At 42.3% G+C, this 12775-nt stretch overlaps 1 protein-coding gene across 1 annotated transcript in view; it reads right to left on the bottom strand.

Moving 5' to 3' along the window:
• Positions 1–5423: 5423 nt before the first annotated feature.
• The window catches only part of RELL1 (RELT like 1), a 67921-nt gene continuing 60569 nt past the window's right edge, over positions 5424–12775 (bottom strand). The window contains exon 7 of the mRNA XM_004418970.3: positions 5424–7448. The gene's annotated coding sequence lies outside the window, so the exon portion shown is untranslated. The remainder of the gene's footprint in view (positions 7449–12775) is intronic.

The raw sequence follows: 12775 nt of genomic DNA on the forward strand, positions 1-12775 counted from the left end.
AATGCATTTTTAATACAAGACAGAAACTTTGAGAGGATTGATAGGGTTGGTTGGTTATTTTAGAGGCATTGTTTGGCCATTCATAGTAAGTAAACCCATTAATTTTGCAATTTGGATAATATGATTTCAAGAACATTTTATCTCCAATTTCTCAGCTAGATTAACTTGCAAATAAAACGGAATTAAGTTATTTTTAAACTCACTGAGATGGCTATACTGCATTCATGTCTTATCATAAAGAGTGATAAGATAAATGACAGCCTGTACTAACAGAAAGAGCATGCCCCTTATCTTGTAGATCTGGGTCCACTCAACTTCTGGGTGGGGAACTCCTCTCACAGTATTTGGCCTGGTGCCTGGAGAATCTCAGGCCCTGCTTCTACCCTGGTCCTTCTACTCTCCTGACCTGCCTCCCAGCCCCTGGTCCATCCTCAAATGTTAGGCAATGTGACTGTGGCGGAAACATCAAGAACCAGCTCTCAAATGGCCAAATTCTCATCATTCTATGGTTTATTTCTCTAAAGAGAGGCTGAACTTGGCAGCTCACTGAGTGAGCGCTGACTTGACCGGCCCTGTGCTAAGGAGGCAAGCTCCCTAAAAGTCACCTATTACCTTCACTCCGTAGTCAGAAGATTGCAGCCCAAAGAACTCAAGGTCACAGCTGGCCCAAGGCATCCGAAGGCCACATCTGTGCCTTATGGAAGCTATAATCATGAGCCCCAAGGCAAACTAAGGAAAGACAGTGGAAGGGAGGTTATTCTAGGGCAATAAAGGGGAGAGGGTTTGCAAGAGCATTTCAGAACAGAAACCACACGGTGGCCAGGCCCCCTGGCTCCGGATTCGAGGCAGCTTCATCAATCTCAGCAATCTCGGGCCTGGCTCGATTCCAGGACCTCACTGCCCATGTGGCTCTGTAACTCCTCATGTCTACTTTTCTGTGAATAATTGCATTGGTCAGGGAGTTTTGTTGTTGTTGTTTTATTGTTGTTGCAAATGATTGCTAGAAACTCAACCCAAACTAGGTAAGACAAAAGAGGAATGTTCTTGGAATGTTCATAAAACTCAGAAGGGCACTGAGCCTGCGCCTCGAAAGCAACCTCTTCCCTCTGCACGTTCCCTTCTTTTCCTCAGACCAGCTTCTCCACACAGCAAGAAACGTGGCCTCTGCCAGCCCCTCAACCTACAGCTTTGGCCCCTGGAGAAATAAAGCCCTTTCTCCAGCCCCGGTTAGCCAGCATTTCAGGGAGGGGCTCTACTGAGCCAGGTCACAGATGGGTCATGTGCACACCTCTCTCGTGTCCAGCTGCGGTCACAGGAGCAGGGCACACGGCTGGGTCCTAAGAGGGAGGTGAAGAGGTCTCCAAAGCAGGGGGCATCAGTCCCAGAAGGGAGAGGCGCTGGGCCGGTGGAGTTCCACCTGCCCCCTGCACAAGCTGCCTCTTCATCCTCAGATCTTTTTTCTGTCTCCTCAAAACGTGGACCCTCCTCTACTCCGTGGCTTACTTCAGTAAGCCAGAAACTTACTGGCTCAGCTCCACTCTTGGACAAGCTGTGTGTGCTGGGCCACTTCACAGGCCATGTTGATGAGCTGTGGGCGGACAGACACACACAGACCCTTACCGAGTTAGCAAGCATGGCCGCTTGCAATGGCAGCGCCCTGTCGAGGTGGCCATGGAGACCATGGCAGCCACCGCGACTTTGCCTGCATTTTTCTAATCCTTAAAAACCCTGTGAGATAGGTCATTTTACAGATGAGGAAATTGTGGCTCAGAAAGGTAAGGTAATTTTCCCAACATCACACAGCAGTGAGTGGCAGAGCCGGGATTCAAACTCAACGGCAAAGGCCGGCTACTTCTCCAAGACCACACTGCTTCTCACAGTCACACCACTTCCTTGACAAGATTCAGGGCATGGAGTTTCCTCCAAAATGGAACTCAGTCATTCCTACCAGCACCAGGGACACAAGCTCTCAGATAAGAAACTGGAGTTTCTGATGAGAAAGATGATAAAAACAAACTGGCACGGTCGGAAAATGGGTTAGGAAAAACCCAAACTTGAATTTTTACTCTCATAAGATAGCTAATAATATTCTTTCATTTTTAGAGGTAGACTTTTGTTTATTTATTCAGTCAGCAAATAATCACGAGTGCTTGCTCTGCACCAGGCCCTGCAAGAAGATGCAGCAGCACCATCACCAAGCGTCCACGAAGCTGTGCTCCCTGCAGTTCTCACATTTGGCCAGCAGAGGGGACAAGTGCCAGCTCTGTGCAAGGCAGAAGACCCGCAGGGCTGGAGGCCCGCTGAACTGGGCGGGCAGCGACACCAGCTGGGTGGCCACAGAATGACAGAGACAAAGAAGTCTCAGGCGACGTTCAGGCGTTTGGAGCTACAATGAGGGAGATCTAAAATAGTCCTGAAGAACAGTCCTGGGAAAATAAGGAAGGAACAAAGGAAGCCCCGGGTAGAACGGACCTGCCCCACAGACAAAAGGGTCAGAGGATCCAAGAGCCGTCAAGGACCTCAAATACAAAATACAGTCCCCTTTGACCAAGCCAAGCCCTCAGTGACCAGCACTGAATCGTAGGTCCTCACTTCCAAGCGCCCACCATTCTGCTGACCTCAATGAGAGGAAAAGGAAGGTTCCTCACCTTTCTGCTTTATCAGGTTAGCGGGGAGGAAGCCTAGACATCAAGATGGATTTGAGAAGGACGTGCTGGTGCATAGAAGGCCATGGACAGTCCCCCTGGCAAATCCACCCAGGACCTGCCGGTGTCAGGAAAGAGCTGAACTACTTGTTCAGGCTGGCGGTGCAAGGCTGGCCTTCTGTCTCCTCGTAGAACTGAATGGGCGTAGGCGCCTCTTGTCCAAATGCTCACTGCCTCCCTAACAAGCTGAGAAAGACATGACAGCAGTCACTCAGCCCCACCCACTCTGCATTACATCTGTACTAGAGAGGATATCTAAGAGTTAGTTAATGAAGAACAAAATCTGTCACCCCAAGAGGCCCCTTTCAATTATAAAATACGGGATGTGGGGGAATTTCTAACATCCTCCCTGGTACATACATTTTGAGTTGCTTGGTTTTATGAGCTGAAAATTATAAAATCACCTTTTCTACTTCCTTAGCATAGCTGTTATCAATCATCTTGTTTTCAAGGCAAAAAAAAAAACCAGAAAAATTCCAAATCAAAATCTAATGCACCACAAAGAGTGAAGTTTGCTGTATAAACCTTTTAACCGGGAAATGAAGGAAAGACGGAATGCAGACGATGACAAACAACTCTGTGTTGACCCTGGGTCACATAACCACGCTGAAGGGAAGGGGAACGAAAGAGCTGACCTAAGTAACTTTGGCAACTGGGTTTTGACCGGATACAGTAAGGCTAAAAGCGAAAAGAACTGCATGTGGACACTGTGCTCTAGATGAGAAATCTGTTTCTCACAGGCGTATCTATTCAAACTACTTTATATGTGTGCTAGGGTTGAACAAATATGTAAAAATATTACAGATAATATCCAAGTTTACTCACTATAGGAGAAAACGGTTACAAACAAGGAAAGCAGGATCATTAGAAATGAGCCTTGTGGAGTCAGCGGTATCAGTCCCAACTCACACTGTTGTTTTAAAGATAGATACAGAAACAAATAAAAATGTGGGTATACCAGGGGTTAGTAGTGTGTGTTTATATATGTATGTATATATGTGTATATATAGTCATGTACCACATAACGACGTTTCAGTTAATGATGGGCTGCATATACAATGGTGGTCCCATAAGATTAATACCATGTAGCCTAGGTGTGTAGTAGGCTGTACCATCTAGGTTTGCGTAAGCACATTCTGTGATGTTCACACAATGACGAAATCACCTGACGCATTTCTCAGAACATATCCCCGTTGTTAAGCGATGCATGACTATACACATAGAAGCCTAGAAGCAGCGACACCCCAGTATCAATGAGCATACCTAGTGCCCTGATCTTTATTTCTAAACACAATTCTCCAATAAAAGGAACAAGGGCTCCTTGATTAATGGTTGATTTCCAGGGCTGAGGAAGAAAAATACAAGATGAGCCTGGAGCATCTTGTGGTTCCACCAAGTTAAGAAAGGGCAAAAGAAAGAGGAAGGCAAGGAGGGAGGGAAGAAGGAAGGAAAGAGGAAGAAATAAAGAGAATCGAGCCATATCAAAAGGACACAGGCACCAGCCTGAAAGAACCCCTAGCACAGCAGCATCTGCTACAGGCAAGACCCACCAATGGATGGTGTAGTGGGTTGAACTGTGTCCCCTAAAAAGATACGTTGAAGTCCTAACTCCTGGTTCCTGTGAATGTGACCTTATTTGGAAACAGGGTCTTTGGACATGTAATCAAGTTAAGATGAGGTCATACTGGATTAGGGTGGGCTCTAAATCCAATGACTGGTGTCCTCATGAGAAGAGGAGCAGACAGGGGCACACACACAGGAAAGAAGGCCACGTGAACACAGAGGTAGAGACTGGAGTGAGGCAGCTCCAAAGCAAAGAATGCCAAGAATAGCCAGCAGCCACCAGAAGCTAGGAGAGAGGCATGAGACAGATTCTCCCTTGGGGACTTCAGAAGGAACCAACCCTGTACACACCTTGACTTCAGACGTCTGGCCTCCTAAACCATGAAAGAATAAATTTCTGTTGTTTTAAGCCACCCAGTTTGTGGCAATTTGTTACGAGAGCCTTAAGAAATAGAAGATAAAATTAATGGGTGAAAGTTTAAGCGGAAATAGGGTGTTTGCCGAATCTCCAAGTATCTCCCCTCAAATACCTAATTACAAAAGGAAAAATAGTGACTTTACCAAAGTGAAACCTGGTGGCCACCATCTTAACTAAACGATCCAGGCTGACGTCACTAGTAACACATATTAATATCACGTTCCCTGATATAAAGGAGAGGTCACCTCTATGCATCCTTTTCATAATGCAAAACCTCAGTCTAATCAGGAGAAGCAGCTGGAAAACTTAAGTTGAAGGCCATTCTACAAAATAACTGACCAGTCCACTATAAAATGTCAAGACCATGAAAAATGTCAAGACCATCAAAAAAAGACTGAGGGACAATCACAGATCAGAGGAGACAAAGGAGACCCAATAACTAAATGCAATGGGAGATCCTGGAACAGAAAAAGGACATCAGTGGGACAACGGGTGAGACCCAAATAAAGTTGTGGCTTAATTAGTAGTATTGTACCAATGTTACCCTCTCAGCTTGGTCATTGTTCTGAGGTTATGTAAGATGCTAACATAAGGGGAAATGGGGTGAAGGACACACAAGAACTCTCTGTACTGCTTTTGCAACTCTTCTAAGAAATTAGGCACTGTAACAGTAAGCTTAATAAATTATACGACCACAATCGTATTTTCAGTACACAAAGCACGAACAATTGGATCACTCAAAAACAACACAGTGTTTAACGTTTTTATTTTTAACTCTGCTTTGGTAGTACAAAAGTCGTAAAAGTACAAATCAGACAGTTAAAAACACATTTGACACTCAAAATGGTGAAAAATGTACTTTATAAATTTTTACATCAAGGGGGTAGCCAACTCATTGATTACACCAGAAGTTAGTCCCTCATTAGTGTTTTGTATAGTAAGTTTGTTGTGGATCCCCAATCCTTCCAAAGAAGGAGGAAAAACACAAGACCTGTAAACATCAGGTACTTTGGGAACACTTAAGAATTCTCATTAGACAATATAAACCAGTACAAAGCTCACGTGTTGAAAATATTGAAGACAACTTTTGGCATATTTGGAAGCCAGCCAGACAAAAACTGCTCAAGTATTAGAAAATATTTAAAACGTACTCTTGGTATAAATACAATTTTAAATATTTTTGAGTATTCTCTTGCCTGTTGTATTGCTATTAAAAAAAGTGCTGACCTGAATAAAATTAAAAAATAATTAAAGCTGAAGAATATCTTACATTTAATCCCTCACCGTTTTGAGGGCATAGTAATTTTAAAGCAAAAAATGATGCTTTTTTTTGGTTTTTAACTAAAACTATTGGTCTAGACCGCACATATATTATTTACACTAATACACATCCCAAAAATTCCTATATTGCTGTTTCATGGACATCAGGGAAATTTATTTCCATACTGACTTCCTCTAGCCTACTGTGTGTATATATGCACACACATACACCTTTTCATTAGTTGTCAGTAAAAATTCACATGAAATTGAAACTACCACTCATTTAAAAGGTTAGACATTTTTAGTTTGATGCCAGTAAATATTTTAAAGTACAATTTTTATGGGAATCATCTTTGGGGAGTCAAATGAGAAATGTACTTTTTTATCTGTGAAATAAAAGAGTGCCCAAGACACCACACCAACACTGACATGGAGGCAGAAGACTTCCCTGAAACTGGCCTCCCCCACCCCTCAGCCCAGACCCACCATACATGTACTACTATCTTTGCCTCTCGGTTCTTTCAGGTGTTTTGTAAAGATTCAAAAAAAAAAAAGATTTTTCCAGGCCTACACGGTCAAGTAACCACTAAGAATCTTTTCGTTACCTTAGTTACAAGACACAAAACAGGAAGTGCACCTAGGAAAACAGGCCAGAGGATGGCGCAGGCCCATCTTGCAGCAGAAATGGGGTTTTTTGGTTTTGTTTTGGCCTTGGGTTGTCAAAACAAGTTTTTTGGTTGTTTGTTTGTTTTTTTTTTAGTGACTTTAAACCATTTTTCCTCTTTATTCAATGGACTAAATAAGAATTGCTTACCTCAAGTTAAGGAAAAAAACTCTTAGTATTTTATAAGTGACCTAGGAGTGGCATGGTGGTAGCAGAAGTCAATGCTGAATTCTTGGTCAGCATCTAAAGTCTAGAATCTAGTTCCATCTGACTCCATGTTCTCTGGGAGGATGAGTTTCTCAGGGCTAGACTAGATTATCTTCAAGGAGCTTTCACAACCAAAGATTCATCTTTTATCCTTTGTAACAGTTAAAGTGTAATAGGATCTTCTGACAATCAGTAGCAATGGAATGTAAGGGTGGGGGAACAGACGCACGTGCGCATACACGTAGGCACGCGCGCACACACCCTCGAGAACAGCTCAGACTGTATAGGAATAGTTCCACTGTACATGCTGATCATACTGGAAAAACCGCAGTGTGTTCACCAAGGCTGGTGGGGTGGGGACTGGAAGGCGTGGTGGCTGGGAAGATAAAAAAATGAACTCTCTTCTTCCCTGGAAATGTGATTAATTTTTCACCAGACTCTTTCAACCAAAACTTGTTTCAAAGCAAACTGAATTCCATATCCAGCCTGGCAACAATACTCCCTTTTAGCTTTTATCCACATGCCTGCAGACTCCACGATAGAAACTATAAAAGACAAAAAAAATATTCCCTAGGCAACTTCATATCTCTCAAGTTTTCAGTCTCTTAGAACTCTTCAAATAAAGTCACTCCTGCAAGAGAAAACAAAAAAGGTAAAGCTTTACAGAAGGTAAACATCAGATCACATATTAATCTGCCTGAATATTTAAAAACACAGAGGAATTGTAAGCCGCCCCCACCTCGTCCCACCCCATCCCACCGCATTCCTTCCCCCATTATATATCTCTTCTCGAATTCAGTCTAAAGAAATTTAAGTACTCCAATTTCAAATGGACCTCATTATCAAGGTTTTATAAGTCAAGAAAGAATAGAATTTGAGAACCACAGTAGACTAAGGGTATCACTCTATTTTGGTGACGGTGGGCATTCTCCCTCTGAGTCACTAACACTTCTCCGGAACGTGTTAACTTCTTCAGCCACATTCTGTCAAGTAATGAGCAGCAGGTGAACACACTCAGTCACCAGGAGCCTTACAGGTATCAGGCAAGGTATCTTTCCCAAGCCACACCAAAGAGAGTTAACTCTGGGTCTCTATTGAGCACACTGATTTTCCTGACGAAACACTCAGTCTCAGGTCTTCATTGTACCTTGAGGGCCCTGTATTGTATTTCTAAGTTCTTCTAACAACTGCCCCTTGGCAATGGCTACATTTACAGTACAAATGTGTAAAATAGTTTTCTACTTTCCAAAGGGTTTTTTGTACAAGTGTCTCATCTAAGTGACAGTTATGTACCCTTTTATTTTCCTGTTTTGAAGACTGGGATACCCCAGGACAGGACTAAAATTCTAGAGCTGCCTGTGTATGTTGAAACATACACACCATGCAGGACAACCTACACTAGGTTAAGAAACAAAACATTTTCTGTTCCGCCAATTGTGTTTGCCTATAAACGCTAAACAAAAACAGAGATGAAACCAACCTGCAGAAATATGGAGAAATAGCAAGAAGTCGATAGAAATGTCTGAAGTATTACTTTGTACTTATTTTACAGCTTATCCTTCAAGATACGTATTCTAATAGTATCCATATTATCCTTTTCTGTCATTCTGTCATTTATAACATTCATAGTGATTATGAGAGAACAAGAGAGAAAGAAAAAAAGAGATTTCCCACACTAAATGGGAATATCCTTATCCCCTTAGCTAAAAAGGAAACAAAACATTGTCCCCTCAAACAGCACAATCCAGTATTAATTATAAATGAAACAAGTAATTCCCTGCACTGCATTGCTACAACCCAGCATGGCTGAACTACTGATTGAACTGTAAAACTGAACAAAGTCAGGTCTGGGAATACTTCATTTGAGAGCCAGTGAAGATGGAAAATGCTAGCAGGGAAACAAGCAGAAAGGCCAGAGGTGGAGAAATAGAAAAATGGTCCTAAAAGAAAAAAAGTAAAAAATAAGAGAGAAGTGTTCCCAGTAACACTTCAAACTAGGCCATTTTCTAGAAAATAGGTATTCAGCTATTTTTATACGTCCTCTTTTTATCATCTGCTCCCTTAGACCTAGACTTTTTTGCATCAAGGAAAACAGAAGGTCAAGGGCGAGGGACGTCAGGCCTACGATGTAATGTTTCATCACAGTAAGAGTCTTCATTCCAATGTAGGAGAACTTTCCACTTGGAGTTCTTTGCACAGATTTGACCGACTTGAAGGAGTGGGCATGCAAAACCGAGGGCTTGGGTTAGGAGGCGTCTGGAGCAGGAGGCCTGGATTCAAATGCAGACCCCTCAAACTAGCTGTTGAAACTTGGCCCTCTCTGTAGCATTCCTTCAAAGGGTTGTTGGGGGTTTCACGTAAGATAATATAGGAACAATACTTAATACGGGGCCAAGCAGTCCGTACACGCCAAACAGTGAAATATTAGGATCATGACAACCATCCAGTTCTCTGCCCTCAACAACCACACTGGCGTTCTTCAACAGCTGCCATCTGAGGCTGATTAAAACTGTACCATATGCTGCATCTTTGAGAAAGGAAGTGAAAAATACAAATTGTTGCTTCAAGTCCTCACTACTAATACCAGAAACTAAGCAAAACAAGGAAAGTTAAACTTTTTAAAAGCTACCAGCACTAACTTGCAGTTCTGGGCTCTCTCTCTTCACGAACACACACTTATTCAAGGCAGCACAGCAGTGATCAATTTTCAGGTAAATATCTGTCTTATCAGAATGATAATCTAGGGGAAAGAAGACACCACACGCTCTATGACTTGTAAATTTCCAACTGTGTGGCCTTCTTTCTAGGACTGTGCCATGATGCATTTTCATATGTTAAATTTCTTCTCATTTTATTCTACAGTTGTGAATATATCCACACCGATAAGCAAACACATACTTTAAAATAGTATTTCTTTACCACGGCACATTAATGTTAAAAGATGCCTTCTATCTGGTCATACAGCAGTCAGAAACCATGTGTGAGCTGGTGCAAACGCTAGGGAGGGCTGGCAGCAGAGGGTGGGGGACAGGGAGATGACACTCCACCCACCCGTTACTCTCAGTTCCCATCACCAGGGGACCCCACATAATTAACAAGCCTGACCTCTCTCTCTGGCGAAAATTTGGTGATTACAGTCTTACACAAGTGAGTGCTCAAGCTGGAAGAAATTAAGGAAAACTTGCTTACACTGAAAAGATGATTCAGAAATCCCAAGTGTGACCATTTCCCTCATAAAACAAGACTGATGGAAAGAAATTAAGAACTTCAGATAAGATTTATCTGGAAAGGAGGAAGAGGCCATCTTTTTCTTTAGAGTTTATTGCTTACTACACAATTCTAAAGACAAAGCCATAATTCCATTATTATGTTATAGTTCCACAGAAGCCACAATGTCTTTGATTGGGACATATATGTCCCTTGTTAAAAAGGGTTCTCTTGAAAAAAGGATCTGGTCCCTTTAAGAATTAGAAATACGTTTTAAGATACTAGAAACCTAAACAGATCCATGGACAGTGAACATTAAGACCTCAAAGGACAGAGTGTTAAGGAAGGAAAAGACTATCTGATGAATAATAATAGTAACTGACATCTACAGAATGCTTTCTATGTGCCAGGCACTGCACATAGGCAGGGCCATCCTAAGCACTCTAGATTCATTATCTCAATCTTTCCAATGATTCCATGAGTCTACAACGATTCCTGCTTTCACAGGAGGAAACTGAGGCTTACGGGTTCAATAACTGGCCCAAGGCCACACAAGCATAAATGTTAAAAGCAGCGATTCCACCACAGGCAGTCAGACCTGGAAGGCCACAGTCATCCCCACACTGCACCAGCACACCATTCACCACGCAGACACACATGGCATCACCAAGATCTTCTGGTTCCCTCACTCCTAGGCTCCCCACCTGTGTGAGGGCAACAGAACGGAAATGCCAAACTAGTGGCATGGCCACTCCCTGGGGAAGTCATTGTGGCTACACAGGAATAGTTAAGCAATGCTAAAAACCCATACTCTAAAAGGGGCCCAGGGGCCGGCCTGGTGGTGTAGTGGTTAAGTTCACACGCTCCACTTTGGCGGCCCGGGGTTCACAGGTTCTGATCCCGGGCGTAGACCTACGGACCACTCATTAAGCTATGCTATGACGGTGCCCTACATACAAAATAGAGGAAGATGGGCACAGATGTTAGCTCACAGTTAATCTTCATCAGCAAAAAGGAGAGGATTGGCAATGGATGTTAGCTCAGAGCCAGTCTTCCTCACACACACACACAAAAATATATATACATATGAAGGATAATAAAAAATAAATAAATAAAAGGGGCCCAGTCCCTGAGAAGATTAAAAGTGCACCTATAGGACACTGAATAGATACAAGGTTACAGAATCACTTAGCTGGATTAAGAATTTTCTAGAATACTTTTAAATAAAATAAATGGGGAAAGTTGTTTATAGAAATATAGTTAACATTTTGATAGTAATATTCATACTCGAGTCCTGGAGCTACATGTACACGATCTTTTACCAGTAATCTGTGATCCCGCAGGACTCAAACTTCTTCCTCAGAGGATTATCTTGTACCAGGCTCTAATCAATACTCTGTGGTTACGTGCTCACAGGTTCTAGTCGCTGAAAAGGTGGCACTATGGTCTTGCAACAGGACTGCCTGCACAGGATGGCATCTTGGTGGGTGTAGATTAATAGGAAGATATCAGAAGGTACTTGGTGTTTGTAGTCTTTTAAATCTTGCTCTTGTCTAAATAGTATGTTCAATTTTACAAATTAATATTAAAAAGACTCCATGTTTATTTAAAAGGTACAACAGACTCATGCTAATCTAGGCTAATAATCCATGCAGTCTCGATTAAATCAGTATTTCTCAGGATGATCAGTTGCATTTGCTTTAGAATTGGCTCAAATATTATTAAAAACTGCAGATTCCTTGGGCTGCACCCACGACCTACTAAATCGGAATCTATGGGGTTGGAGCCCAGGGCTCTGCTTTCTTACAAGATACCCATTTGATTAATGCACATATAAAGGTTTAAGCCATGAGGTAAAACCCAGTACCAATGTTTGTCAATTGATAAGAACTGCAAGAATTACTTTCACTTCCAAAGGGCAAACTCTGCACACACAACACTACCAAGTCAGCTGAGGTCAAAAACTACCTCAAAGAAATGGAGGAGGAAACAGATAGGATAGAATCATTTAAAGACTGATTAATCAAAAAATCTCAGGAACTCAATCTGAACTACAACGTTGTCTAGTTCATAAATATTAGACTGAAATATTCATAAAAAATCTCAATAATGCAATCTGAACTACAATCTTTTTGTATTACAGAATCATTTTTTAACTTATTTCACAATAGTTTGGAACCAGAATTCAGCTAATCTGCAGAGGTCTATTTTCATGACCAGATGACTGAGCTATTGTCATATCTCTTAAGGCATGACTGAGGGCCAACTATGTACAAAGTGCCACCTGAAGGCACATCAAGAGGTGAGAAGACACAGTCTAAGCCGTCAGAGACTTGGAGCCTATAGAAAGGGAAGTTTAAACAAGCTTCAGGGCTGGCCCCGTGGCTTAGCGGTTAAGTGTATGCGCTCCGCTGCTGGCGGCCCAGGTTCGGATCCCGGGTGCGCACCGACACACCGCTTCTCCGGCCATGCTGAGGCCGTGTCCCACATACAGCAACTAGAAGGATGTGCAACTATGACATACAACTATCTACTGGGGCTTTGGGGGAAAGAAAAATAAATAAATAATAATAAAAGAAAATGCCTTTAAAAAAAAAAAAAAAAAACAATCAGCTTCAACCCAAGACAAAATTAGATACATGGCGGATCATCTCTTAAACAAAACTGGGATATTTTATAACTTGCTTTTTCATCTAATAATATATAGTAGGGCCGGCCCCGTGGCTTGGTGGTTAAGTGAGCGCGCTCCAC

This window comes from Ceratotherium simum, chromosome 8, assembly GCF_057802395.1.
Source record: "Ceratotherium simum simum isolate JZ-2026a chromosome 8, ASM5780239v1, whole genome shotgun sequence".
Lineage (NCBI taxonomy): Eukaryota > Metazoa > Chordata > Mammalia > Perissodactyla > Rhinocerotidae > Ceratotherium > Ceratotherium simum.